At 41.6% G+C, this 27344-nt stretch overlaps 1 long non-coding RNA gene across 1 annotated transcript; it reads left to right on the forward strand.

The window, feature by feature from the left end:
• The first annotated feature begins 32 nt into the window (after positions 1-32).
• On the forward strand, positions 33-25563 carry LOC123801126 (uncharacterized). The gene is made up of 7 exons (XR_015725903.1): positions 33-2799; positions 6538-6710; positions 10343-10463; positions 13971-14169; positions 16512-16561; positions 22972-23250; positions 24418-25563. It is a non-coding gene; the product is annotated as an uncharacterized LOC123801126 (long non-coding RNA).
• Positions 25564-27344: the final 1781 nt, after the last annotated feature.

A 27344-nucleotide genomic window follows, 5' to 3' on the forward strand; every position in this document is an offset into this window, starting at 1 on the left:
GCATTTAATATTTTGAAATGGTTACATTTGGGGAAAGGGAATAGCCTTTTTGTCGTGGTGGTGGTGGTAGCAAACTACACCTAACAAAAAATTTACCATTTTAACTCCGTTTATGTGTACAATTCAGCAGCATTAAGTACGTTCACAATGCTGTGTAACAATCACCACTATCCATTTCCAGGACTTTTCCATCATCCTCAACAGAATTCTGTCCCCATTAAACAATAACTCTCCAGTCCTCCCTCCCTCCAGCTCCCGGTAACCACTGTTCTACTTTCTGTCTCTACAAATTTGCCTATTTTAAGTATCTCATATAAGTGGAATAACACGATACTTGTCTTTTTGTGTCTGGCTTGTGACACTTGGTGTAAAATCTTATTTCAAGATTTATCTATATTGTAGCATGTGTCAGCATTTCCTTCCTCTTCAGGCTGCATAATATTCCATTGTATTGCCAAACCACACTTTGTTTATCCATTGTCTTATTGGGTTGTTTTCACCTTTTGGCTACTGTGTATAATGCTGTTAGGAACACTGGTGCACAAGCAGAAGTGTTATGATTTAAATTTATATTAGCAACTACATAATATTCTCTCCCTCTTGCCTCTTGGCATTCCAAGTCTAAAATAGTTATTATCCGGCGCTCTGCAGGAAAAGTTTGCCAACCCCTAGTTTAAGGGATGGGTTCAGGACAGAGAGTGATCCTGGCAGAAGTCCATCCATATTGGCTTGTTGAATGAGGAGGAGAGAAGAGTTGGTATTTGTTGGGGATGAATGTGTGGGCTCGCATTTGTTTCTTAGGACCACCGCAACCAAGTACCACAGACTGGGTGGTGTGAAACAGCAAACGTTTATTTCCTCACAGTTCTGGAGGCTGGAAGTCCAAGGTCAAGGGGTCAGTGGGGTTAGTTTCTTCTCAGGCCTCTCCCTCCTTGGTGTGTAGATGGCTGTTTTCTCCCTGTGTCTTCACATGATCTTGCCTGTGTACACCTGTATCCTAATCTCCTGTTCTTACAAGGACACAAATCATCCCATTAAGGTGGGATTAGGGCCCACATGAATGACCTTATTCAGCCTTAATTACATCTCTGAAAGCCCTATCTCCAAATACGGTCGCATTCTGAGCTGTTGGAAGTTAGAGCTTCAACCCCAAAATTTTAAGGGAACACAATTCAGCCTCTAGCAGAGCCCACACTCCACCCAGGAGATACCAGGCATTTAAAAGACCAACAAATTCTTAACCCAACCTGGTAGTGATGGTGTTGGAAGTGAGGAAATACACTGATGTACTCTCACTCTCATAAATATTGGCTCAGAAACTGGGTAGGTCTGACTCGACTGGTGGAGAAAGCTCACTGCCATAGGGTTTGCTGAGGACAAGTGCAAAGGACTTCCTTTTTGACAGAATGTATTTTTGTAGCATTTCCTAGATTTTTTTTTCTTGTGACAATAAAGAGTACCAAAAGAGAGAGAGAGAGAGAGAAAGAAAGAAAGAAAGAAAATCCATTATAATTTTAGCAGCAATTAACCTGAATTCATGTAGGAGTACTTCTGCTCTGCTGTGAGCCAGCTACAGCAAAGGTGTCCAGCCCAGGTTTTCCGTTGGGAATCCTGCTCCCACACCCCTCTCTGCCCTGAGAACATCATTACCACCCTCACCCCTGTCCACAGTTATTCTCTATTTCAAAAAAAGTTATGCCTAGAGGACACTTTAAAGGATCATGACCAGATAGACTTTGGGGTCCAGAAGTGACCCTGCCACTCAGTGGAGGCAGCTGGGGCCAAGCTCATGTCACATTTTTCTTTCTTCTCTTTGGCTCAGAGGCAGGAAATACTACAGTTTCTGACCTATGACATGAAAAAAAAAAAAAAAGAAAGAAAGAAAGAAAGAAAGAAAGAAAGAGAAAGAAAGAAAAGAAAAGAAAAGAAAAAAGAAGCAAAACCCAGCCCACAGGTCCCCACACTTCAACCCCCCACTGACAGAACAAGAATAGAAACTTTGAAATGTTTGGAACAAAAATTTTCACACAGACTGACCCTGTTTCATTTGAGGACAGTGACCAAATTCCAGTCAGATGAATTCGAAGCAGCAGCGATAAAAGATCCAAGGGCAAGGACTATCATAAGACAATCCTTTTGAAATACTGTGAAGCCAGTAAATATTTCTAGTGCCCTCAAAATTGGTTTGGAAAATGTAGAGCGGTTTGTATAAGGTAGTGGTTCATATAAAATAGTGGTTCTTGACGTAAGGGAAGAAGCTACTTACTTCCAAACTAGATTGAAGTACAGTGGATTAGATACTAAAAATAAAAGGTTCAGGGATACCTTGCCTGGCTCATTCAGAACAGCACGTGACTCTTGATCTCTGGGTCCTGAGTTTGAGCCCCATGTTGGATGTAGAGATTGCCTAAATAAATCAATAAAAATAAACTAAAAAAAAAAAACATGAAAGATTCAGGCAACCAGTGTATAATTTCAGACACCTAATGCCGTTAGCATACCGTGTGTTTTCCTTAGATGTGCAATGCACTCCTTTCCAGAATATCCTCTATTCTTTGTTCCCTGTAACTGCTGTTTTCAGCAGCAATTCCATTGAATACATTTCCTTGGATCCTCCTTTTCCCACCAGTTTTTCCTCATTCAGACCTCATTTGCTTCTCTCAACTTCCAGATTCTATACTGTCTCCTATTTGGACCTCACATCCCCTGTGGAAGGAAGTACCAATGCCTCCAAAACTGAGTCCGAGACTTAGAAGCTGGTGCGTCGCCATGGCTGATCTAGGTCCAGCTCACGGGGAGGTCAGTGTCTGGCACAGAGATTGGATCTGTGCTCAGTGAGGTTAGATTACATTATTGCGGAGACACGCTAGACAGAGCAAGACTTCAGTGGGTGGCAGTGGAGATGAACAGGTAACTAAACACAGGGAATACCAGAAATACAAATAGAAATAAACTCTAATACCACCATTGCTTTCCCTTTGTCCTCAAAGCTCATGGTCCATTCCTTTACATATGGGATCCCAAAGAAAGAATACTTTTGGCTTGTCTTCTTAGGTCATCCCAGCCAATTTCCCACCATGAGGTTCCTCCTGGATGCCTTGGCCTCTCTGAAATTAAACTCAAAAGGCCTCTTTTTGTCACTTAGGACCTCCCTCCTGATTCTAGTTTCTGGTCTGAAAGAGTTACCTGCCTCCTAGGTATTTGACTTCATGAAAGGATTCATCTCCTTTCCCTGCCTTCTATTCTCAGGTGTGGTTCCTGAGTATAGAGGCAGTTGGCTCCAGCTCTAGCATTGGGTCAGTTGTGTGAGATCTTGCCCATGTGACATACCTGGTGTACCCATGTAGCTCCACCTGTGCAGTAAAAGAAGGTGGCTCCATTATAACCAGGATTCACACTTTGCCATTTGAAGGGTAATATTAATACCTACCTTCCTGGTTGATTTGGATTGGGTTGAGAAGATGTCTACTAACTTGTCCCAAGGACTTCAAATTCATGAAGTCACACAATGGTAGGGGGAGGAGAGACCTAGACATTCCAAATTAGAACTTCAACTATGGAAATGAATTTAAGTGTCAAAGTTCCCCCAAATGGAGTCTTATGAATTTGCCAACTTCTTGTACTTCAGTGTGATTGATTCATTGGCTGAGATTAGACTGTGAAGGTTGAATCTGGGGAGAGAATCTGAAAAGAAAGGAAAGGAGATAGGACCATAAGGACAAAGGAATAATCGGAAGGTAGCTTCTGGAAACAATGTATCTGCTTCCTCATCTGTCTTCATCCCTGTCCTAAGACGCCAGGGATGGTTTTGATATCTTCCCCATCACCAGTATCCTGACCTTAATTAAGATCATGTAAGTCTGTGTGGTCTATTTTCTTGCATAAAGACTGCTGCCCACCCAGCCTTGGTATGACTGCTATTCCATGAATAATATCAATATACAATTCTCACACTCTTACCTAAGGCTGACTCCTACACTGTTGACTGTATCTCTTCATCTGTCAACTATTCAGGAATAGATGCAATTCTTTTTTTTTTTTAAGATTTTTATTTATTTATTTATTTGACAGAGAGAGAGACAGCCAGCGAGAGAGGGAACACAAGAAGGGGAGTGGGAGAGGAAGAAGCAGGCTCCCAGTGGAGCAAGGAGCCCGATGTGGGACTTGATCCCAGGGCTGGGATCACGCCCTGAGCCAAAGGCAGACGCTTAATGACTGAGCCACCGAGGCGCCCCTAGATGCAATTCTTTTTTTTTTTTTTTAAGATTTTATTTATTTATTTGACAGAGCGAGAGAGCACAAGCAGGGGGAACAGCAGAGGGAGAGGGAGAAGCAGGCTCCCTGCTGGGCAGGGAACCCAACGCGGGGCTTGATCCCAGGACCCTGGGTTCATGACCTGAGCCGAAGGCAGATGCTTAACCATCTGAGCCACCCAGGCGCGCCCCAGATGCAATTCTTAATGGTCTCTCCTGAAACAACTATTTTCACTTCTTATTAGATGCTTTAAAAATATTTCGTTCAAAAATACATATCTTTTTTTATATAAATACACTATTTTTCTGTTCCCCATTATGAAGAATTTCAAACTGGCTGGTACTTGCTGTGCCCATTTCCTCAGCTCCCATTCTCTCTTCCACCCAATCCAGGTGGGCTTTGGACCCATGACTCACTGAAATTGTGCTCAGTAGGGTCATCAGGGCATCTACCTGGCAAGATCCAATGGTCAGTCCTTTGTCCTTAGCACAATCAACCTCTCAGCAACTTTGGACATTCATTCCCATCTTCTTTTTAAAAAAAATTATTATGACATTTTTCATGCATTCAAAAGATACAAAGATTAATATAATAAACACACTGTACCCACCAGTCAGCTTAAAAAGAGCATTTCTGCTAGAAGCTCTGGTGTGTCTGTTTCTGATTGCTTGTCACTTGCTGCCTCCTGGATGAAGGAGTTTTGTGTTTATTATTCCCTTGCTGTCCTACATTGTTTCACTACATATGTGTATATCTCTAACAAGGTATTAGTTTTAGTTTTATGAACCTTATATATGCAAACATATTTACTAAATGCACATATTTTTGTGATTAACTTTTTTTCTCTCAACATTTTTTTCAAGATTTTATTTATTTATTATTTATTTATTTGAGAGAGAGAGAGAACAAGACGGGGGAGGATCAGAGGGAGAAGCAGTCTCCCTGCTGAGCAGGGCTACCCCCCCCCCCGATGCGGGACTCAATCCTGGGACTCCAGGATCATGACCTGAGCCAAAGGCAGTCGCTTAACCAACTAAGCCACGCAGGTGCCCTCTCAGCATTATTTTTATGAGATTTATTCATGATGCTACTTGTAAGCACATCACTTATTTACACTGCTATGCGGTGGTCCAGTGCATACTGTATTAGTTACCTATTACTGTGTGACAAATTACTCCAAAATTTAGCAGCTCAAAACAGCAATAAACAGTTTCTGTATGTCAGAAATTTAGGAAAAGCTTAGCTGAGTTGTTCTAGACCAGGGTCTCCCATGAGGTTGCAGTCAAGATATTGGCTAAGTATATAGTTATCTGGAGGCTTGACGAGGGCTGGAGAAGTCATTTCCAAGATGGCACACTCACAAGACTGAGAGTTGGTGCTAGTTGTTGGAAAGAAGCCTCGGCTCCTTGTCATGTGGATATCTCCATAGGGCTGCTTGAGTATCCTTATAACGTAGCAGCTGGTTTCCTCCAGAGAGAACGAACCAAGAAAGCAAGGCAGAAGTCACAATGACTTTGATCATTTCTGAAGAATCCCACTGGTTATATAGGTCAGCTCTATTCAGTGTTGGGGGGAAGTACACTTGAATAGAAAGCACGTGAACACCAGGAAGTGATACTGGAGGCCATCCTGGAAGCTGACTACCACAATGACTGTGCCAGAATCAATCTATTCTCATGTTAATGACATTAATATTATTTCCATGTTATTTTATTTTATTTGTTTGCTATTACAAACATAATTATTATACTCATTCTTGTTCAGAATTCCTGGTGCACATGGGCAATAGTTTCTCTAGAGGGAGATTGCTGAGCCACAGGGTATGTGCATCTTCAAATCTATTAGAAAATACCAAATTGCTCCAAAATTGACCCAAAGTAGTTAACCAATTTATACTCCCATCAGCAGTAAATAATATTTCCCATGCTCCATATACTTGTCAATACTTGGTATTGTCAGATTTTTAAGTTTATGCCAGTCTGATGGGTATAAAATGGTATCTTTTGCAGATTAAAATTTGCATTTTTATAAATTACTAATGAGGTTGAACATCTTTTCATATGTTTATTGCTCATTCAGCCTTCCTCTAATGAGAAATGCATATATACGTCACCTGGTCATGTGCCTTTCTCTTACTAATTTATAGGAGTTCATATATATATATATGAACATATATATATGTATATATATATGTTTTGAATTATTAAGAAGCTTTTGGTGATTATATGTGCTGCAAATATCTCCTCCCAATTTATACTTTGATTTTTACTTTTTTTTTTGAAGATTTTATTTATTTATTTGAGAGAGAGAGAGTGAACGGAAGGGAGAGGGAGAGAGGATCTGAAGCAGACTCCGTGCTGAGTGCAGAGCCAGATTTGGGGCTCGATCCCACAACCACAAGATCATGACTTGAGCTGAAACCAAGAGTCAGACACGCAACTGATTGTGCCACCCAGGTGCCCCTGTCTTTTTACTTTTTCATACTGGTTTTCAATGAATAGAAATTTAAAATTTATTCATGTTTTCCCCTCTGTGGTATGTGCTATTTATGTTTTTTTAAAAAAGACATTCTTCCATTGACTGAGGTCATAAAATACCTGTCTATACATCCTTCGAAAAGGTTTTCAGGTTTGCTCTTCACATGGATCTCTAATCCAAGTGGAACCTGTTTTTCTAGGTTAGGTGAGGTGGTAATTTAATAATAATGTTTGTTTCTGTATAGATAAGCGCTTGCTCAGGCTTCTTTCTTAAAACACTTTCTTCACTTGGCTTCTGGGACATCACACACTCCCTGTCTTCCTTGCCCCTGACTCATTGCTTCTTCTTGGTCTTCATTGCTGCCTCTTCTTCCTCTTTGCTGCCTCTAACTGATGGAGTGACCCGGGAGTGTCCTTCTTCTCTTGTCTATCCAGATTTCTCTCAACATTCTCTCTCTAGATAATCTCATCCAAGTCCATGGCTATAAATAACATCTGGATGTTGCACACCCCCAAGTTCTTATCTTTACCCTCTTCATGTCTCCACACAGCTCATTCCTTCACATCTCTCAGGGTTCCCATCATTGTCACCTCCTCAGAGACCATACAATGCGAAATATCAGTACCTGTAACTCTCTATACACTTACCTTGCTTTATTTTATATCGAAACGTCAGTCACCTCCTGACCTTGTATTTAGAAATCTATCCTATATTGCTTGTCCAACACTCAAATATATATGGCATGGACTTTGAATTGTTTGGTGATGCATCTAAATGACTAAGCACAGTGGCTGGTCTAGTTTAGATGCACAATAAACATTTGTATTAAAAGAAGCAATGATAACTATCATTTAAGATAACAGTTGATAGCCTGTGAAGATCGTTTATATACATCATGTTTCTCCTAGCATGAATTTAATCCTCAGAGGTATGATTTTTTTGAAAGATTTTATTTATTTATTTATTCATTCATTCATTCATTCATTTGAGAGAGAGAATGAGCAAGCGTGCACGCATGCACGCACAAACGTGAGTGGAGAGGGCGGGGAAGAGGGAGAGGGAGAAGCAGGCTCCCCACTGAGCAAAGAGCCCAGACTGACGGACGTGGGTCTTGATCCCAGGACCCTAGGATCATGACCTGAGCTGCAACCAGATGCTTAACTGACTGAGCCCCCCGGGCACCCCCTCAGAGGCATGATTTTGCCTATATTTGTGAATATCAGCGATAATATCTCTTCCTTTGGAGGTCTCAAGATGTATTACTCAGAACACTTGTTACTCCCAGTTCTATGCAGTATTAGGTGTGTGACTGTCACTTGAGAAGATTGAACTGTAACATATCTTAGATGACTTCAGGCCATGAGCTCTGGAATTCAGTTTTTCACATAAAAGGGATATAGTTGTGAGAAACCAACAAGCAATTCGAATGAGTGCACCTTCAAAGGTGTTTGAATGTTAAATCTCAGAAAATCCAGGGCTATTAGATTAGTGGTTCTCAGTCCCTTCTTTTCAGCCAGAATACAAGCCCATGGGCTACTCTTTTATACAACCAGAAACATTTTTGCTTGAAGCAAAATACTACAGTATTGGAATAATACTACAATACATTTTTGTTCACCACAACTGCCAGAGTCACATCCCCCATTTACACACAGGGTTATCTAACAGACATGGTCTTTGCTTCAAAGCCCCTCCAGGAGACATACAGACATTATCCAGACCTCTATCCACCTTACATTATTGCTAAGCCAGTGAAGCTATGTAGCTGAACCACAAAAATACACATTTGGCAAGTTTGAGTAGCCAGAGAAATTTATTCACTTACTATGTCTACTGAGGGTTTTTGAACATAATACACAAGAATTTGGTCAGTTTGGTCAAATTACTAACACACTGACTCATTCCACAACACAAATAGAATGAATTTGTGCATCTCTCTCCCTGAAGACACAAAAAGGGAACTTGAGGCTGATATTAAAATAGATTTCTCATTCTCTGAGAACTCAGTAGGCTGTTTATGTTATCGAAAGTTCTGGCACTGTGGGTCAGGCTCTACTGGGTGCTGACAGCTCACAATGTCAAAGTACACATTCAAGACAACATGGGAAAGATTCCAGCACTTTGCAGAGAGGCAGTGAGGCTCTAAGGCCTGTTGACAGAGCTGTTGAAGGCGGGTGGCAAACTGTAAAGCAGGGAGCCCTGAACAGTCCAAGCTTCTTATCAGCGGCACAGCTAACTGTCCTCACAGAGATCTCCTGCAGAGGTGATTGGACTTAATGACGATGACTGATAGTGAAACAGAAACTGAATCAAGAGGAGTGCTTTGCCCCAGGGGGCTACAAAAGCACAACACTAGTGTTAAATAAATCCAAAACCAGCAGCTGTGTCCAGTGCTCTAGATTGTCAGGGTTTAGACACAAGATACATGTCACCTAGTAAGTTTCAGCAACTTCATCAGATTCTAAGAGGTGTGATGTACATTAGTCAGGAGAGGCTCACTGCCATAATATGCAATAGCAAAATCTAACTGGCTTAGCCAAAAAAGAGTCACAATCCAAGACGTCAGATGTGGGGCAAGGCGCTCTGCTCCACGTGGTCACTCAGGGACTCAGGTTTCACTTATCTGGTGGCCCTTCCATCTTCTGGAGCCCTAGGCTCCTCAGAAGATTCTCTGCATCCAACCAACAGACGAGGGGAAAGGGACTCTTGGAGAATCCAAGGAGAGATTAGAGACCACATTCTACTGGCCAAGACTAGTTACATGATCACCTCTACACAGCAGGGACTTGGGAGGTGCAGTCTAGCTATGTGACCAGGAAGGAAAGGATAGCTTGATATTGGTGAGCACTAGCAGCCTCTGTTGCAAGCATTCGATGAATGAAAAGAATGAAACTCAGTTTTGAAAACAGACTTGTTAGGGGCGCCTGGGTGGCTCAGCCGGTTAAGTGTCTGACTCTTGATTTCAGCTTAGGTGGTGATTTCAGAGTTGTGAGATGGAGCCCTGCGTCAGGCTCTGCACTCAGAACAGAGTCTGCTTGTCCCTCTCCCTTTGCTCCTCCCCCCACTCTCTCTCAAATAAATAAATAAGTAAATGAAATTTAAGAGAGAGAGAGAAAGAAAGAAAGAAAGAAAGAAAGAAAGAAAGAAAGAAAGAAAGAAAGAAAAGCAAGCAAGCTTGTTAAATTTTAGAAAAGCCAGAAAAGGACTGAACTTCAAAGCAGATTCTTTACAAGGTCATATATTTAATTCAAGTAGTGCTGTTTTAAAAAAATGTTCTTTGGGCCCCCACTTTTGGAATTTCCTTCAGAAACAGCACAGAAGTTCAGTTCTGCATCGGCATTCTGGTTTAAGCCAATCCTCAAAAGACTGAATTTATCTATCATATGAATGATATCCCTCTTTGATGTCCATCAATTTGATATCTGATTCTAAAGAAAATGCCTTCAATTGTTTAGATTTTACATAGTCAGAAAGTATAAATAAAATAATTCTCTGCAAGGTGTGAGTGAATAAAGATTGATTAATCTTCCCAGAATTCATTTCATTCTTTGGATGGTAACCTGCAGAGTGATGTCAGCAACATGGTGGAATAGTTTTCTGTCTTCCCCAGGAGGAACACAATTTTGACAGTTGCCCACGGGTGAGAGTGCTTTTTGGGAAGTCCAGGAGTTTAACAGAGAAGCTCCAGTGCATCATTGAAGGAAAATATCAGGAGTGGACACATGAAGATGGTAAGAGGAACAGTATTATTTTACCCACATTGCTCCTCTTCCAAAGTGGCACAGCTCAGTGCCAAGAAAGACCTTGTCAGCTGGCTGGCAACTTCTCCCCTGGGGGAAAGTGAAAGTGTGTGAGTGAACACCTGGCTTCCCCAGCTGTGCGGAGAGACCCACTTCTTTCTCACTCCATCCAGAATACTGAGGTGAGCAGCATGACTGGGGGAGGGGCTGGGAGAACAGCAGCCTGGGCTCTCGGAGGGCAGCAGAAAGACATGGATCCTACTAAGCTACTAACTGCTTCTAGAAGTCCATCAGGAAGCCCATCCAGGAGCCGCTGGGGACACCTGGCCTGCAGATCCATACAGATAGAGCAGTAAAGGCAAGATCTCTATGCTCTGGCCCCAATCAGCCTTTCCAGGCTGACCTCCAAGAACTCTCCTGCCATGTCTTGTGTTCCAAATACACCTGATACTCTGTTCCTGCACTCACTCCTCATCCTCTGCCTCTGTGCTCTCCCTCCTCCCTCCTCTGAGAATGAACCTCACTACCCTCTCTCATATTCTCCAGTGGAAAGCCTGTCTATCCTTCAAGGTCCAGGAAAAAGGCCTCTTCCTCTGTGAAATTTCCCCTCATCTATCTGAATCTCCATAACACTTGGGGACCCCTCTTCTGTCAAGTACTTCATTACTTATGTTCATTGTTTTTCCCTATCCCTAGAAGAAGTGATGTTTCTCTCAATGGTGTATGTATCTCCTTCAACTTTCTTTTCCCCCATACAGCCTAGTAAGATGACTTTTACCTAGCATTTATTACATATTTCATGGACTTCAAATGAAGCAAATTAATGATATCAATATTTGTCAACAAAAAACAACTTTCACTTACAACACTTAACTGTGTGTTAGACTCTGTCTTAAGAACTTCTCATGTGTTATAGCATATAATTGTCATGTAGATATTTCTATATAAATAATACTTATATGTATTTTCAGCTTGCTTGGCTATTTTACAACTATTTTATATTTGGCTACTTTTTGTATAACTTAATAACTCACTAACTTGTAATGTATAAGTTCCAAAATTAAAATTACATTAAGTGTCAGAGGAAATACAATTAAACTTTCCCATTTAGGTAGACTCATGTTTAGGAATTTCATTTTTTTTGTTAAAAAGGGCTTTTTTGAAAAAGACTTTATTTATTTTGAGAGAGAGAGCATGCAAGCATGGGGAGGGAGAAAGAGAATCCCAAGCAGACTCCACACTGAGTGCAGGGCCAATGTGGGGCTGATCCCACAACCCTGAAATCATGACGTGAGCTGAAATCAAGAGTCAGATGCTTAACCAACTGAGCCACCCCGGCGCCCCTGATTTAAAAAGCTTTGATTTAAAGTACATTGGTAGTGGGGCGCCTGTCTGGTTCAGTGGGTAGAGCACGCGACTCTTGATCTCAGGGTCAGAGTACGAGCCCCATGTTGGGTGTAGAGTTTACTTGAAAAAAAAAACACAATACATTGGTAGTTAAAAGAATCAGTGTATATTAATCAAATGATAATACATAGGGGAGGGTGATGATTAATAAAATCAAAGAATGGATTGTTTGTAGATTGTGCCCATAACAACAAAAGAAACCCCGTATTTTTTCTCTTTAGATCATGATTATCCACTATTTTTTAAAAGTGGCTTTTAAGGAGAAATTGTAGTGAATTCCTGCTCTGTGAGAAGAATTCTTTTCCTGCCCTGTGCTTCCCATTGCTAACATAGGGCACAGGCCAAATTTTTGACCTCTTGCCCTTGAAAGCATTCTCTTAATCACATTCTTAGTTATTCTGTCAGCAAATCAGAAAATGGATTTATATTTTATCATGCAAGCCACAGCAATACTCCTTGAAACTGTTGATTTTTGTAGCCAATCAGGCCTAATCACCAAGTTCACTGTCTGGTCATTGCCGAGGAGGTGGTGTAACCCCCTTGCTCACTCATTATACCTAAGTTTCTGCAGTAAATATTTCTTTTATTGTGGTAAAATATATATAACATAAAACTTACCATTTTAACCATTTGTAGGTATATAATTCAGTGGCAGTAAGTACATTGGTGGATGGTTCTGCAGCCATCACCACCATCCATCACCACGACATTTTCATCAGCCCAAACTCTGTACCATTAAACAATAACTCTGAATTTCTCCCTCCCACTAGGGAGCAACCTGGAAAAGCCTGGTAACCACCATTCAACTTTCTGTCTCTGTGAATTTGACTATTCTAGGTACCTCACATAAGTAGAATCAAGCACTAAATACTTTTAAATCATGTCCTTCTTAAAAAAAAAAAAACAAAAAACCTCCCAAAAAACCAAAAACCTCATGTGTTATGTAAATCTTAAGTATCTTTGATTAAACAAAGGGGCTGAGTTTGTAGAAAAGCCTAAATAAATCCCCTCCATCCTGGGGCGGCTGGGTGGTGCCTGAGTGTCCAACTCTTGGTTTCGGCTCAGGTCCTGATCTCGTGGGTCTTGGGATCAAGCCCCACATTAGGTTCCACACTCAGCAGGAGTCTGCTTGGATATTCTCTCCCTCTGCCCCTTCTCCAGCACACGCTCTCTCTCTCTCTCAAATAAATAAATAAAATCTAAAAAGAAAAAAAATCCCTTCATCTCTCAAAAAAAGATTGCAGAGGAAGGATTATTCAACCCGTATGTGTACCAAAGAGCTTCATCAACATAGGCTAGAGCCACTTGGAGGGTTTTTTTTTTAATGTTTCATATTAACTAGACTGTTTTATTTGAGAGAGAAAGAGAGCATAGACGGAGAACGAGAGGGAGAAGCAGACTCCCTGCTGAGCAGGGAGCCGGATACAGGGCTCTATCCCAGGATCCTGAGATCAGGACTTGAGCTGAAGGCAGACGCTTAACCAACTGAGCCACTTGGAGTTTCTACAGAGGTTTCACTTCCCATTCATAGGGGAGCTATCCCAAGAATTCTGGGATTTCCCCAGCCTCTAGGAAAGAAGATTATGTTTTTTAATTGTGAAAGTAAGAGGTTTAGGTTTTGGTTTTTCCCCACCTGTATCAATTTGGGAGAATATTTGCTAAGGGGAACACATTTTTTTTTTCCACATCAAATCAAATAACTAAAGTAACTGGTTAAAAATTTCAGTGTTTTCTTAGCAGTAGTCCAGTTTTACTAAAAATGAATGATTGCCTCAAAAATGTCATTAGAGGGGCGCCTGGGTGGCACAGCGGTTGGGCGTCTGCCTTCGGCTCAGGGCGTGATCCCGGCATTATGGGATCGAGCCCCACATCGGGCTCCTCTGCTATGAGCCTGCTTCTTCCTCTCCCACTCCCCCTGCTTGTGTTCCCTCTCTCGCTGGCTATCTCTATCTCTGTCGAATAAATAAATAAAATCTTTAAAAAAAAAAAAGTCATTAGAAAATGTAGTTATTTCCCTTATTTTGGTTTCTAAATGTAAATTGAGACAAAGGGAGCTATTTATTTTGATTCAAACACCTTTTTTTTCTTCAGTGTTGAAAAAGAAAGTATGCTATGTGCTTATCTCAGAGACCTCAAGAGCTTGGCCTGACATCTCAGCTGCCCTTTGACCCCTGCAGCTACTGCCACAGAAACCCGCTGGCTTCCGGCAGGTGTGAACTGGCAGCCCCCTGCCTCAGCTCCTCCCAGTGCTTCTTGTTTTCTGTCCTGAAAATGTCTCCATGGCGCTCAGGTACGTGCAACCTGGAAGTGGGGGGTTTCCAGGGGTAATTTTCTATGTCAGTTTGGTGGGACACACTGGTCCGTAATACTTGATCAAACATTATTCCAAATGTTTTCTTGAGGGTGTTGTTTGATGCGATGAATGTTTACATCAGTGGACTTTGAGTAAAGCACACCGTTCTCCCTAACGTGGGTGACTCTCCTCCAATCAGCTGAGGGCTTTAAGGGAAGAAGACGGACTCTCCTCGGTGTAAGAAGATATTCTGCCAGCTGGTGGTCCTATAGATTTAAAACACGATTCTTCCCGAGTCTCCAGCCTGCCAGCCTACTGCAGGGGCTTTCAGATTCGCTAAGTCTCCACAATCACGTGAGCCATCTCCTGAAAACAAATCCATCTGTTGTCCAGCTAGCTAGCTAGCTCCTGTTGTTTCTGCTTCTCTGGAAAAACCCAAGAAAGGTGGAGAAGAGAAGTTAACATCTCATGGGGCATCTCTTGATCCAACGGGTAACTGGAGCCTTGGATAAATGCTTCCCCCTTACAAATGACTCTGAGGTGCTCAGTATGGCTCCTTAGAAGGTCTCAGTGGGATCCAGCCTCAGTTGGTCACTAATGTGACCAATAAAACATCTTCCACTTGGTTCTACCTTCTCCCACTCTTCTCAGTTGCTTGCTCTTGCCTGGGGATCACTTCCCAAGACAACCTACCCTCACACAAACCCTTGGAGAGATAATGTCATCCGTGTCTCTTTGTGTGTCTCTCTGTACTTCTTTGTGTCTCTGTCTCACTCCCTCTCTCTGTCTCACACACACACAAACACACCTCTCCACTCCACTTTCCTTTCTGTTGGTTTTGCTCTTCAGTAGTTCAAGCTTACCTCAACTGGAGTCAAGACACCCCCAGTTTGAGGCTTGAATCTTACTAACTTAGCAAGCCCAGAGTGAAGAGCATTTTTCCCCAGGAGTGCTAGCAAAATTCCTGGCTTGATGCTTCCTCATTCCGATTCACCGGGCATAGGTAGTGGCCCACTCTGAACCAATCATCGGCTTCAGTCAGAGGCCTAGTGGTGAGGTCTTCCCTACCCCGCCCATGTTCACTGAGAGCAGGAAAGGCATTCCAACCCAAAGGGGGTCCATATAGGAAAGCAGATCCACACACTGTGGGGATTTAATTCCTCTTCAACCTCATCTCTGCCTAAATTCATTCCCTCTTCCCCTCAAGACACCCGGGAAGCAGTTCCTATCCCTTTCCTGTTTCCTCCTGACTTAGCACCAGGTGCCAGAGGACACCGGATGTGTGGGCAGATCTCTCACCTAAGCAGTAAGTGTAGGATTTCATCAAAATGACTCCTTTCCCCTCATTGCCTTACAAGCATGGGACTTCAGAACGATGGTGCCCTCAGTTCTCCCTCCCTCGTGATCTACATCACCTCTCTCTTCCTCTGACCCTTTGTGTTTCCCAATACCAGCTGAGTGTCCTGCAATTCAATTCATTTCTGACACGAACTACCCAGCGTTACCACAGACCCCATACATTAAGAAGGGCTCAGTCCTACAAGACTGCTCCCACTTCAGACACCAGCTTGAGGTCTTGGGGGGACCACTTGAACTTCTGTCCAACTCAGCTGCAAATTCAGGGGTTCTCACAATACCCTCCTCATGTTTGATAATTCACTGGAACAACTCACAGAACCCAGGAAAGTACTGTACTTATAATTATCAGTTTAGTATAAAGGATTCAAACAGCCAGATGAATGGGGTATATAGGGTGAAGTCTGGAGGGGTCCAGAGTGCAGGGGCTTCTGTCCCTGTATAGTTGGGGTATGCCACCCAACTGGTACGTGAATTCACCATCCAGGAACCTCCTCTAAACCTTCGTGTTCAGAGTTTTTTAAAATCAAGGTTTCATTATACAAGCACGATTGATTACATCATTGGCTATTGGTAGTTAAACTCAATCTCCAGCCCCTCTCTCCTCCCAACCGTTAAGGGTAGGGCTGAAAATTCTAACCCTCTAATTCTATAATTGGGTTTTCCAGCAGCTGCCCCCATCCTGAAGCTGTCTAACTCCCACGCCCACCCCAGTCACATCATTAGCATAGCAAAGGCACGCCTAGCTCTGAGGAAATTCCAAAGGTTTTTGAAGCTCTGTGTCAGAAACCAGGGACAAAGACCAAATCTTATTATTACACCACACTCTTCTTTCAGTACTGCCTGCCTTGTGACCCACCACTTGCCATCTGGAGGAAGATTCTGGCTGTGGAGGGGTGGGGATGGGGATGGTGGGCTCCAGACTCTTGTATGGGGAACTCCATCTTTGACCAATGCTGAATGTGACTGATTTCTTTTTTTAGTAGATAAGGAGACACACTTATCAAGTGAATAAGCAGACACACTTATCAAGGTAAGCATTAGTCTTAGAAGCAGAAAAACGTTCACCTTTAGCGCAAAAGGCTGACCTATAACCTGCATAGTTTTCGATAAGGATGAAGTAAGTGCTGGTTGCTACCTTCTTAAAGGATCTCATGACGTCCTGTACGTCTCATCGACAGTTAATATCAAACTGAATGTTCCACTGAGTATTACTCAGCCATCAGAAAGGACGAATACCCAACATTTGCATCAACATGGATGGGACTGGAGGAGATTATGCTAAGTGAAGTAAGTCAAGCAGAGAAAGACAATTATCATATGGCTTCACTTACATGTGGAACGCAAGGAATAGCATGGAGGACAGTAGGAGAAAGCAGGGAAAAATGAAGCGGGGAAATCAGAGTGGGAGGCGAACCATGACAGACTATGGACTCCCAGAAACAAACTGAGGGTTTCAGAGGGGAGAGGGATGGAAGGGTGGGCTAGCCCCGTGAAGGGTATTAAGGAGGGCAGGTACTGCATGGAGCACTGGGTGTTACACACAAACAATGAATCAAAAACTAATGATGTACTGTAGGGTGACTAATATAATAATAATAATAAAAATAATCTGAATGATAAGCCCCAGAGAAATCTTGCGGCAGTGGTTTTATGAGCAGAAATTTGAAGAAACATTTACGATCTAATACTCTATGCATGTCCCCTCGCCCTTGAGCACTAAGCAGATGACCACCAGCTTCATACAGCGGAAGTGCAGCTCTTGCCGCCCCTGGGTCCTGTCCTTGTGCTATTTACACTTCCTAAGTTGCACCATGGAATGTCTCAAGAATTCTTTCTTGACCATCGCACTCAACAATCCCACAACATTGCTAACTTTATTAGGTTCATAAAAGAGAAGTATATTCTCATTTACGTGACTTTGAGCTTGGTTACCCCTTTGTGCTAGACGTGGAGAGTCGGATCCTCCTTCTACCACTTCAAGGAAGGACTTGATGCCCAGATGTGGGAAGCAGGGTCAGCAAGCAGCTTCCAGCTGGCAGTTCTATTGGAGTCTGTCTCCAATGCAGAGGGTCACCTCACCTCACTTGGGGTCATGCCCTTCCTGGGCAGCTCACAGCCAGTGATGAGTAATGTGAGAATAAAGGCCCAGTCATTTCAACTCAGTGCAAGACAACTCTAATGGGCAGCATTCACTCTAGGCCACCTGTCAGGTTGGCCAACACCAAGGTTTTGATGGGTCTACACTGCATTTCAGCTTCTTCCTTCCTTTCTGCCTGACCCAATTCTTTTCTCCTCAGAACACGTGTCATAAATATCTTATTCCCCAAACTCCAGCTCAGTATCTTCTTCCAGAGCACCGACCCTGTGACACCTTTGCAAAACCGTAAACTCGGTGTATTTGTGCATCCTTCCCAACACTGGTTTCAACAGTAAATGAAATAACTAGAATAGCCCTATCCTTACCATCTTGTATTGGTGTTCTCAGCTCCAATTAGATTACCTTTGACCCCCAATTTTCTCCTTGGTTAGGATGAAACCACTCGAGATTATTGCCATTCTCTTGAACAAGGATAATCTTAAATGGTTTTTCTTCCTTTGAATGGCTCTCCTTTCTTTTCCTACTTGATGTGGTGTTGCTTTTGAGGAAATTGGATTCTTTTTTTGTTTTGTTTTTAAATAATTGATCAGTTTAAAGGATTATAGTCTCCCCACAAACAAAAGTTTTTGGGGGGCTGTTTTCCTCAGAGACCTTCACTTCCTTGGTTTCCCCTCTCACCTAAACACGGAAGTTCTTCAATCTAAAACTCTTACCCTGGGTTCCCTGGGAGGCTTAGTCGGTAAGCATCTGACTCTTGATTTTGGCTCAGGTCATGATCTCAGGGTTGTGAGATCGAGCCCTGTGTCAGGCTCCAATCTCAGCAGGGAGTCCACTTGAAATTCTCTCTCTCCTTCTGCCCTTCCCCCAATCTAAATTAATTAATTAGTTAATAATAAATAAATAGATAGATTTCTTGCCCTAACCTTTGAAGCTCTTCAATCTAAAACTCTTGCCTTAATCTTTCTCTTGATAGGCAGTTAGCCTATTAATCAAGGTCTATCTCCAACATCGTCACCAGTTGCACATGCACATAAATTCTGTGTTCCAGCCAAGTCCATCTATTTGATCTTTGAGCGTTAGGCACATTTCTAAAACCTTACCTATATCCATGCTCTCCTCCTCAAGCTGCTTCTCTGCCTGGGTGTACTCCCCTGTCTTTTCATTCCCACTTCTAGTCTCCCCTCCTCCATGAAGACTCCCAGCTTTCTCTTCTTTCTTTGGGCCCTGAACACCTATATTTAGGAATCACCTGCTACCTTGGACTCTCTGTTACTTTTTTATGTAAATGTCCTTCCTCCCCATCTCTACTGCATACATACTCCTGTCTTCCGGAGAGTCTTATGCTTACTGTGAGTTTGTCACTTTCCCTGACCCCCTATATCACCTGCATGGCAGAATTGCAACCTTCAGGGGATCCCTTGCTTGGTCTGCCTGCAGTAGGGCTTGCTGGTTCTGTTTATCACTGTGTAGTCACATGGCTACTTTTACACTTAATCTCACTTCAAATACCAGCATATTTGATCAGCATATCAGGAAGCAAAATAGGCTTCATGAGAACAAGCAGGAACCAGGCGGAGCTGGTAATTTACCTTTGTCATTGAATCCAGTTCTTAGTTGGCAGCTGCTCTTCCTCATGTCCAGTAATGCTGTGCACTAATCTTACTGTCAAAGGGATACATGAAAAAGACAGATTAAAAGACTCTCAGAGATTTCCTTGAGATTGGCTTGAATTCTGAGAGGAGATTGTTCTATAGAACATTGTTTTCTTCCTTTCAATAACGTTTTCTTCCCATTGTATGCCAACAACCATCATGTGGCATAGAAGTGTTAATCATCTGTGTGGAATTTTATGTTTTCAAAGTCTCTGAAAAAAATCAACCCTCTCCCCTGCCCCCACCAACTGAGCTCACAGACCATGGCCTTCTGGACATGCACAAACCAGTCTGATTTTTTTTTTTTCTTTGCTATTGGGTTACCAGCCAAGTTGCTAAACTGACTCAACTTATTGGTTAAATACTGTGAATTCAGGGAAAACTAATCAAACTCATTTAAATCAATCCTAGACACAGAGATGTTTTCCCATGTATTGCATAGTGTGTGCTGAAGTCCCCAGCAGAGAGGACGAGCAGACACTGGGTGAGGTGATGACATTGCAGGTATTATGTTAGTGCTCTTGGTCTCTAAGTCACTACCTGTGAAAATATACAACGTAGTCGTGACCGTTTCAGACATGCCAAGTATATAGTTTGACACAGCATTTCACTTTGATGGGAAGAACCTCAGAAGACGATGAATGGACAAGACCTGAATGTGTGTCATGTTCTGAAACGAGGCATGTGGAAGCATGTTTCCAAGACAGGTTAGAAACTTGCTCTCCCTAAAATCTTGTCCGTCTCAGTATGCGGCATCACTGTATATCTAGTTACCCAGGCCAAAGCCTCAGAGTCAACATCTCTTTTCCTCACCATACCCACCCCACCCCCGCCACCATGTTTGCTATATCAGCCAAGCTCTAGCCTCACAGCGCCTGCATTCTCAAACCTACCACTCATCACCACATCCACCAACATCACTCCAGCCCAAGCCAGTCGGCCCTCCTACTTGGACAACTGCAATAGTCTCCTACCTTATTCATAGAGTCAACCAAAAAATAGTTTTTAAATTTCTGCAAGACAAAAAAATACCATAAGAAAATCAATGACAAATGACTAAACAGGAAAAATCCCTCTCCCCCCCCAACAAAACCAAGTTTAGTTTCCTTAATATATAAAGAGTTAATACAGTTTATTATTATTATTTTAAAATACAGTTTATTATTTAAAAGTAAATATTTAAATAGAAAATGGGCAAATTATTTGAGCACTTTGTAATAAAGGAAATATAAATAAATGATAAGACGGTCAGTCACACCCTAACAAGAAAAATGAAATTTGAAGTTTAATGAGATCCTGTTGACACTTATAAGATTGGAAAAATTTTAAAAATTTAATAATGCCCTGATGCTGATGGAGGAACTGCAGGGAGGGTAAATTGGTCCATTCTCTTTGGAGGACAATTTAAAAAGTGATAGCAAATTTTCACATGCATTTACTTTTTTTTGACCTGGCAATGCTGCATTTAGAAATTTATTTTACAGATATATATGTACATGAGCTTAAAACTGCAGCTACACACTGAAGGAACAAAAAAACCCAGCCAAATGCCCACCGGTAGGGAGCTGGTTAAATAAGTTGTGGTATATCCATGGAGTGGAATACTATGCAACTGTGAAAAGAACAAAACAAAAGGACTTGGTACTGATAAGAGAAAATTTCCTAGAAATATTATTAAATTGTGAAATGCAAGAGGCAGAAGAACATACATAATATGCTATCATGTCTTAAAATATGGGTGGGGAAATACACATATTTCTTGCATATGCATAGACTGTTTCTGGAAGGATATGCAAGACAGTGGTAATAGTGGTTGCCTCTGGAAATATGATCAGAGAATTAGGGGTAAGGAAGAGGAGACTTGCTTTTTACTATATTTCCTTTATAACATTTGAATTTGTACAACATTAGAGGATTACCTATTTTTCAAAAAACCATAATATATCATTTGAAATTTTTTCCCATAAAAGTGTAAATGATAATTTTGGTAATGTAAAGTTAAATTCTGAAAGATAAAGTGAAAAGAATAAGTTTTATCCTGCCCTTTTAAAAGAAAGGATTAGCCATGTTTTCTGGAAAAGTGTGAGATTTTACCTAAAGAAATAATATGAAATTTCACTTCTATGATGTCTTTCTGTTTTCAGAATTGCTATGTATAAACTAATACTTCAGACAATAGCTAATATTAATAGTGTTTGCTGTGAGCAAATACTGTGTGAAGTGCTTCAAAATTATAGTGCTGTTTTCATCTCCCTGCTATAGATGAAGAAATGAAAGCTCAGAGGAATGAATTAACTTGCTTAAGGTCCCAGAGCTAGGAAGTTAGGGAGCTGATGCAAACCTACGCAGTCTGACACCAGAGCCCACATTCTTAACCACTGCAGTTTATTTTTATTTATTGTGTTGTTAATGACTCATTTGTTTCACACAAAACAATACTTAAGGGTACATAATTTCCAATTCAAAACAAATACTTATCAGAAAAAAGAATCTAAACTTGACCATAGGAAATAAAAACACAAGTGTTGTAAATTCATTAAGTCCCATAAATAAAGGCCATAATATTGTTTCTGATTTTATGGTCAATGATTCAGAAAAATAAAAATATCGTATCTTAAGACACTTGAATAACAATTGGGAAATATGACATCTGTGTTATACATATAGTTCACATGACTTTTTGAGTTTATAATCTTTTTTGGTTTTTTTAAGATTTTATTTATTTGAGACAGAGAAAGCAAGAGACAGAGCACGAGCAGAAGGGGGAGGGGCAGAGGGAGAGGGAGAGGGAGAAGCAGACTCCCTGCTGAGCAGGGATCCCAGGACCCTGGGATCATGACCTGAGTGGAAGGCAGATGCATAACCGACTGAGCCACCCAGGTGCCTCCATGTTTATATTCTTGACCTTCATGAAATCTTTTGTTTTTATTTTATTTTGAGTTAATATTAGTTTATATCAATGTAATATTAGTTTTAGGTACATATACGTGTACACTATAGTGATTTAGCAATTCCATGCATCACCCGGTGCTCATCACAAGTTCACTCCTTCATCACCATCACCTGTTTCACCCATCCCCCAAACCCCTGCCCTCTGGTAACCATCAGTTTGTTCTCTACAGTTAAAAGTCTGTTTCTTGGTTTATCTCTCTTTCTCTCTTCTTACCCCTTTGCTCATTTGTTTTGTTTCTCATGAAATCTTAAAGTAACGAAGAAAACGTTTTACGTCAGGGTTAAGGATTGGATTGTGCTTCCCCTACCCCCCACGCAAGATATGTTGAAGTCCTAACTTCTTATTATAGGTTAATTGTGTTCCCTTAAAATTCTTATATCGAAGTCCTTATTCCTATCACCTCAGAATGTGACAGTATATGGAGAAAGGGTCTTTACAGAGGTAATCAAATTAGGGTGGGCCCTAATCCAATATGACTAATATCCTTATAAAAAGGGGAAATAGGACACAGAGACAGACATGCACAGGGGGAAGATGGTATGAAAAGACACAGGAAGAAGACAGCTATCTACAAGCCCAGGAGAGAGGCCTGAAACTAATTCTTCTTTCAGGGCCCTAAGCAAATACCAGCCTCCCTGACCCATGAATGTGACCAAATTTGGAAAACAGGGCCTTTGCCGATACAGTCAAGTTAAAATGAGTATGGTCCCAATCCAATATGACTATTGCCCTTTCAGGAACAAGGGATGACACAGACAGAGGAGAACCCCTTGTGAAGACAGAGGTGGAGACTGGAGTGATGTGTTTACGAACCAAAGACTGCCAAGGATTACTGGCAACCCCAGAAGCGAAGAGAAAGGTGTGGAGCAGATTCTCTCCTAGATCTTTCCAAGGGAGCATCACCCAAGCCAGCTCCTTGATTGCAGACTTGCAGAACTGTGAAAGAATTCACTTCTGTTGTAGGAAGCTCCCCATTGCTTGTTGCATGTTGTAGCAGCCCTAGGAAACAAATACAGGTGGGTTTCCTCAAATCAGGTTGATACGGGAGTGACTCATTAAGGAAGTGCTCCTGTGACACCATTAATAGAGGGGTGAGGGCGCAGAGTGCTTGGCCCAGTTCCACAGGCAGTGATGTCACCTGGCCCCTGGGGCACTCTGGATTGTGAAGGATGCCTAGGGGTGAGCTCACCCTAGACAGGAGGCTAGAGCTCCTGTGCCAGCACCCTACCAGTCACGGGTTTCAGAGCACCCCCAAGGGACTTTGCCTGCAGGCAAGGGGGATCCAGGAACTAGAAGGGAGCTCTCCATAGAAGTACGGCACATGTTGCTTGTCGAAAGCAAAAGCACCCCCAAGAAGGGGAAGAAAAAAAAATGGTAAACAGGAATTCCAGGGGATCCAGGAAGAGCAACAGTATCATCCAACCTGTTGAATTATCAGCCTGTTATATCTAGAGTCCAGAAAGCCAGATGCTGATGTCCAGTCCAGCTATTAACTTGGGTAACTTTGGGGCATATATTTGCATCTTGGATCTTAGTTGACTCTTCTGTTAAAAGGAGATAATGTTAATGCTTTTACAGTTTTTTTTCATAAAATGTTTGCTCTTTGGGGGTGATATTCAGATGGCGTAGTTACATATTGGTTGCTTAAACTTAAATGGTTCTGTATGCGGGGATAAATAACCACTGCCCTTACTGCTTTGGTCCCCTCCCTGGAACCCCTTGGATTTCCATGAAACCAGAAAATGAAAATGCTGGGCACAGCTGTGCATCTCCCCAACACTCTGGCCAGTGTTCTTTCTACTTAGCTGGCTGTTCAGGATTTTGACTGTCATCCCCAGATCAAGCACTTGCTGTGTATCTAATCCAGTGGTCACAACTGCGAGGGACAGAAAAGAATTTGACCATCTCCGCCTTCAAAAAGTTTAAACTTGGGGGGCCTGACTGGCTCAGTTGGTAGAGCGTGTGACTGTTGATCTTGGGGCTGTGAACTCAAGCCCCACTTTGGGCATAGAGATTACTTAAAATCTTAAAAAAAAAAAAGGTTACACTTACTTGAGGTGGGGACACACACAGTTTAAATAGGAATAATTATGTGCTGAGCTCTGTGTCTTAGTCCATGTGGGCTGCTATAACAAAAATACAGTTGACTGGGTGGCTTAAACAATTATTTCTCGTAATTCTAGAGACTGGAATGTCCAAGGTCAAGACCTCAGCAGATCCAGAGACTGGTGAGAACCCGCTTCCAGGTTCATAGAAGGCTGTCTTCTCCCTGTGTTTCTGCACGGCAGAATGGGTGGGGTTGCTCTGGGTGGCAGGGGCGGGGGGTGGTCCCTTTTATAGGGGCACTAATCCCAGTCATGAGGGCAGAGCCTTTACCTCCCAAGGGCCCCACGTCTTAATGCCATCACATTGGGCATCTGAATGTCAACATGTAAATTTTGGAGAGACACATTCAGTCCATAGTACTCTGCAATTCTGACACGAAAATGTGAACATTTTCTGGAAGAAAAAATTGTCAAAACATAATATGAGGGCACAGTATTAATCTCCAACTTTCCTGACTGGCTGAGTCCAGCCATGACCCTCAGGTTTCAGTAAGACTCCAGGATATTCAAATTAAAAATTCATCAGTCAATGGTTTTGTTAATGCAGTTTCCATCACTTTCTTACATTTTTCACAAATTAATGAACTCTTTTCATATTGGGAATATTGACGCAACTAAATTGAACACACAAGGAACCTGTAAAATGCCATAACCAATATTTTCTGTAACAGGATCTGTGGCATGTTACTTTCCAGCAAAAAGAAGCTTTCTCAGAGGAAAAATAAAATAGCCAGTGCAAAGACCCCTATAATTTCTTTCAGTGTATTCCAAGCCACATGGGTGCAAAAGGGAAAAGATGACAGAAGATCACCATCTTCCCAATGCAAGGCTTTGACATGCAAATTCATTTCCACTTGACCACAGACCAAGAAGATGAGTGTTTGATGACACCACATTGATCGACCATCTGGGTTGTGTTTGGTCCAAGTCCTCGCCTCAGTTTCAGTTTCCTGAGATACAAAATATGACCCAAACCTACCCATGAATATTGCCTACCAGGTAGTGTTCTCAAGGTCTAGTGAAAACCAAAGATGGCAATTAGAGCCAGAGAGTGAGGAGTTAGAATCCAGGACCCTTCGGGAGAAGCAGCAGGCATTGGGGAAAACTTCTGTTCTTTTTCCTGGTATTTTGAATAGGGTGTGGAAGATAATTTGAGAAAACTATGAGCTTCTTTACATAATTTCATGTTGACATCTAATTGTTTTCATCATAAATTTGACATTTCTGGAATATTATAAATACTGAATATTAAAATCTTAAATATTGAAATATTCTTAAACCGTCACATCACTCATTTGAATAAACCCAATAGAATCTAAATGCCATAGTAATCTAATAATCACATCATTCATTTAAAAACACAGATCATCTTTACAGTTGGGCAGTTCTCATTGTTTCTTGTTTCCCTTCAAACTTCTATTTCTTTTCTACCTCTTCCTTAGTAGTTTATCTTAATGTAATTTTTTAAAAAATATTTTATTTATTTATTTTAGAGAGAGAGCGTGAGCACAAATGGGGAGTAGGGGGGGAAAGCAGAGGGGGAGGGAGAAGGAGAGGGAGAAAGAATCTGAAGCAGACTCTGCACTGAGTGTGGAGCCTGATGAGAGGCTCGATCCCGGGACCTGGGGAGAGCACGACCTGAGTGGAAACCAGGAGTCAGATGCTTAACTGACTGAGCCACCCAGATGCCCCTTAATGTAATTTTTTACACTTGGTAGTTTTTCTATTGCTCACCCTTTCATGATGCTTTGTGATAAAAAAAAAAAAAGTATATAAATTAATTTATTCATGTATTTATTTATTTTTGAGAGAGAGAGATTGAACTGCACAGGGTTGGGGAGGGGAGGGGAAGGCAGGGGCAGGGGGAGAGGGAGAAACAGAGAGAATCTTAAGTAGGCTCCACACTCAGTGCAGAGCCCACCATGGGGCTCAGTCTCACGACCCTGAGATCCTGACCTGAGCTGAAATCAAGAGTCAGATGCTTAACCAACTGAGCCACCCAGGTGCCCCTGTATATAAATTTAACTTTCTGTGAACATAAAATTGAAAGTGATAAAAATTTCTTTTGTATTGAGTTGGTATTATAATTATTCATAGTCCACAATTGATCAATAGAACAAAAATATATTACAAACTTTGATAAATGATAATTAAAGTACAGTTTTATTGAAAATGAAACAACACAGATGAATTTGATAGCCTTATTCGGACTAAGAGAACCTAGACACACAGGAGCTCAGGTTATATGATTCCCATTTATATGAAGTGCTGAAACAGGCAAAACTATTCTACGATTGAAGAGCATCAGAACAGTGGTTGCCTCTGGGGCAGATTTGGGGCAGGAACAGACAAGGAAATGATGCCAGAGAACTTTCTGGGTGATTGTAATGCTCTGTATCTTGACAGGTTTGAGTGACACATGTGTATGCATTTGTTGAAACCCACAGAGTGGTTCCCTGAAGATCTGAGCATCTCAGTGTATGTTTATTTTGCCTCAAAAGAAAAGGAAACAACTACCAACAAATATTGAATTCTAACCAATGACATGTATGACGAAGTATTTCGGGTGAGAGTTTACTGATGCCTGCAATTTACTTTGAAACATATCTGGATTGATAAATGGATGGAGGGAAGGACAGATGCATAGATATGTGATAAAGCAAGCTGAGCAAAATAATTCTAGAATCTAAGCAATGGGTATATGTATGTTTACTGCAAAATTCTTTCAACTTCCTTAGAAGTTCGAAAATTTTTGTAACAAAATATTGGAAAAAATTAATAGAAAATGCACCTCTTACTGAGATGGGTGAAATATCTTCAACCATCTTTTTCCCTTCATGTTTCCAGGGAATATTGATTCTTGCTAGAATTAACGCTAGGTTTAGCATCTGCTTCATGCATATTTTCCTCTTTTTTTTTAAGATTTTGTTTTTTTATTTTGAGAGAGAGAGTGAGCAAGCAAGAGAGAGAGAACACATGAGCAGGGGCAGAGGGAGAGGGACAAA

Source organism: Ursus americanus, chromosome 10 (assembly GCF_024610735.1).
Source record: "Ursus americanus isolate L20-20 chromosome 10, mUrsAme1.1.p, whole genome shotgun sequence".
NCBI classification, from domain to species: Eukaryota; Metazoa; Chordata; class Mammalia; order Carnivora; family Ursidae; genus Ursus; species Ursus americanus.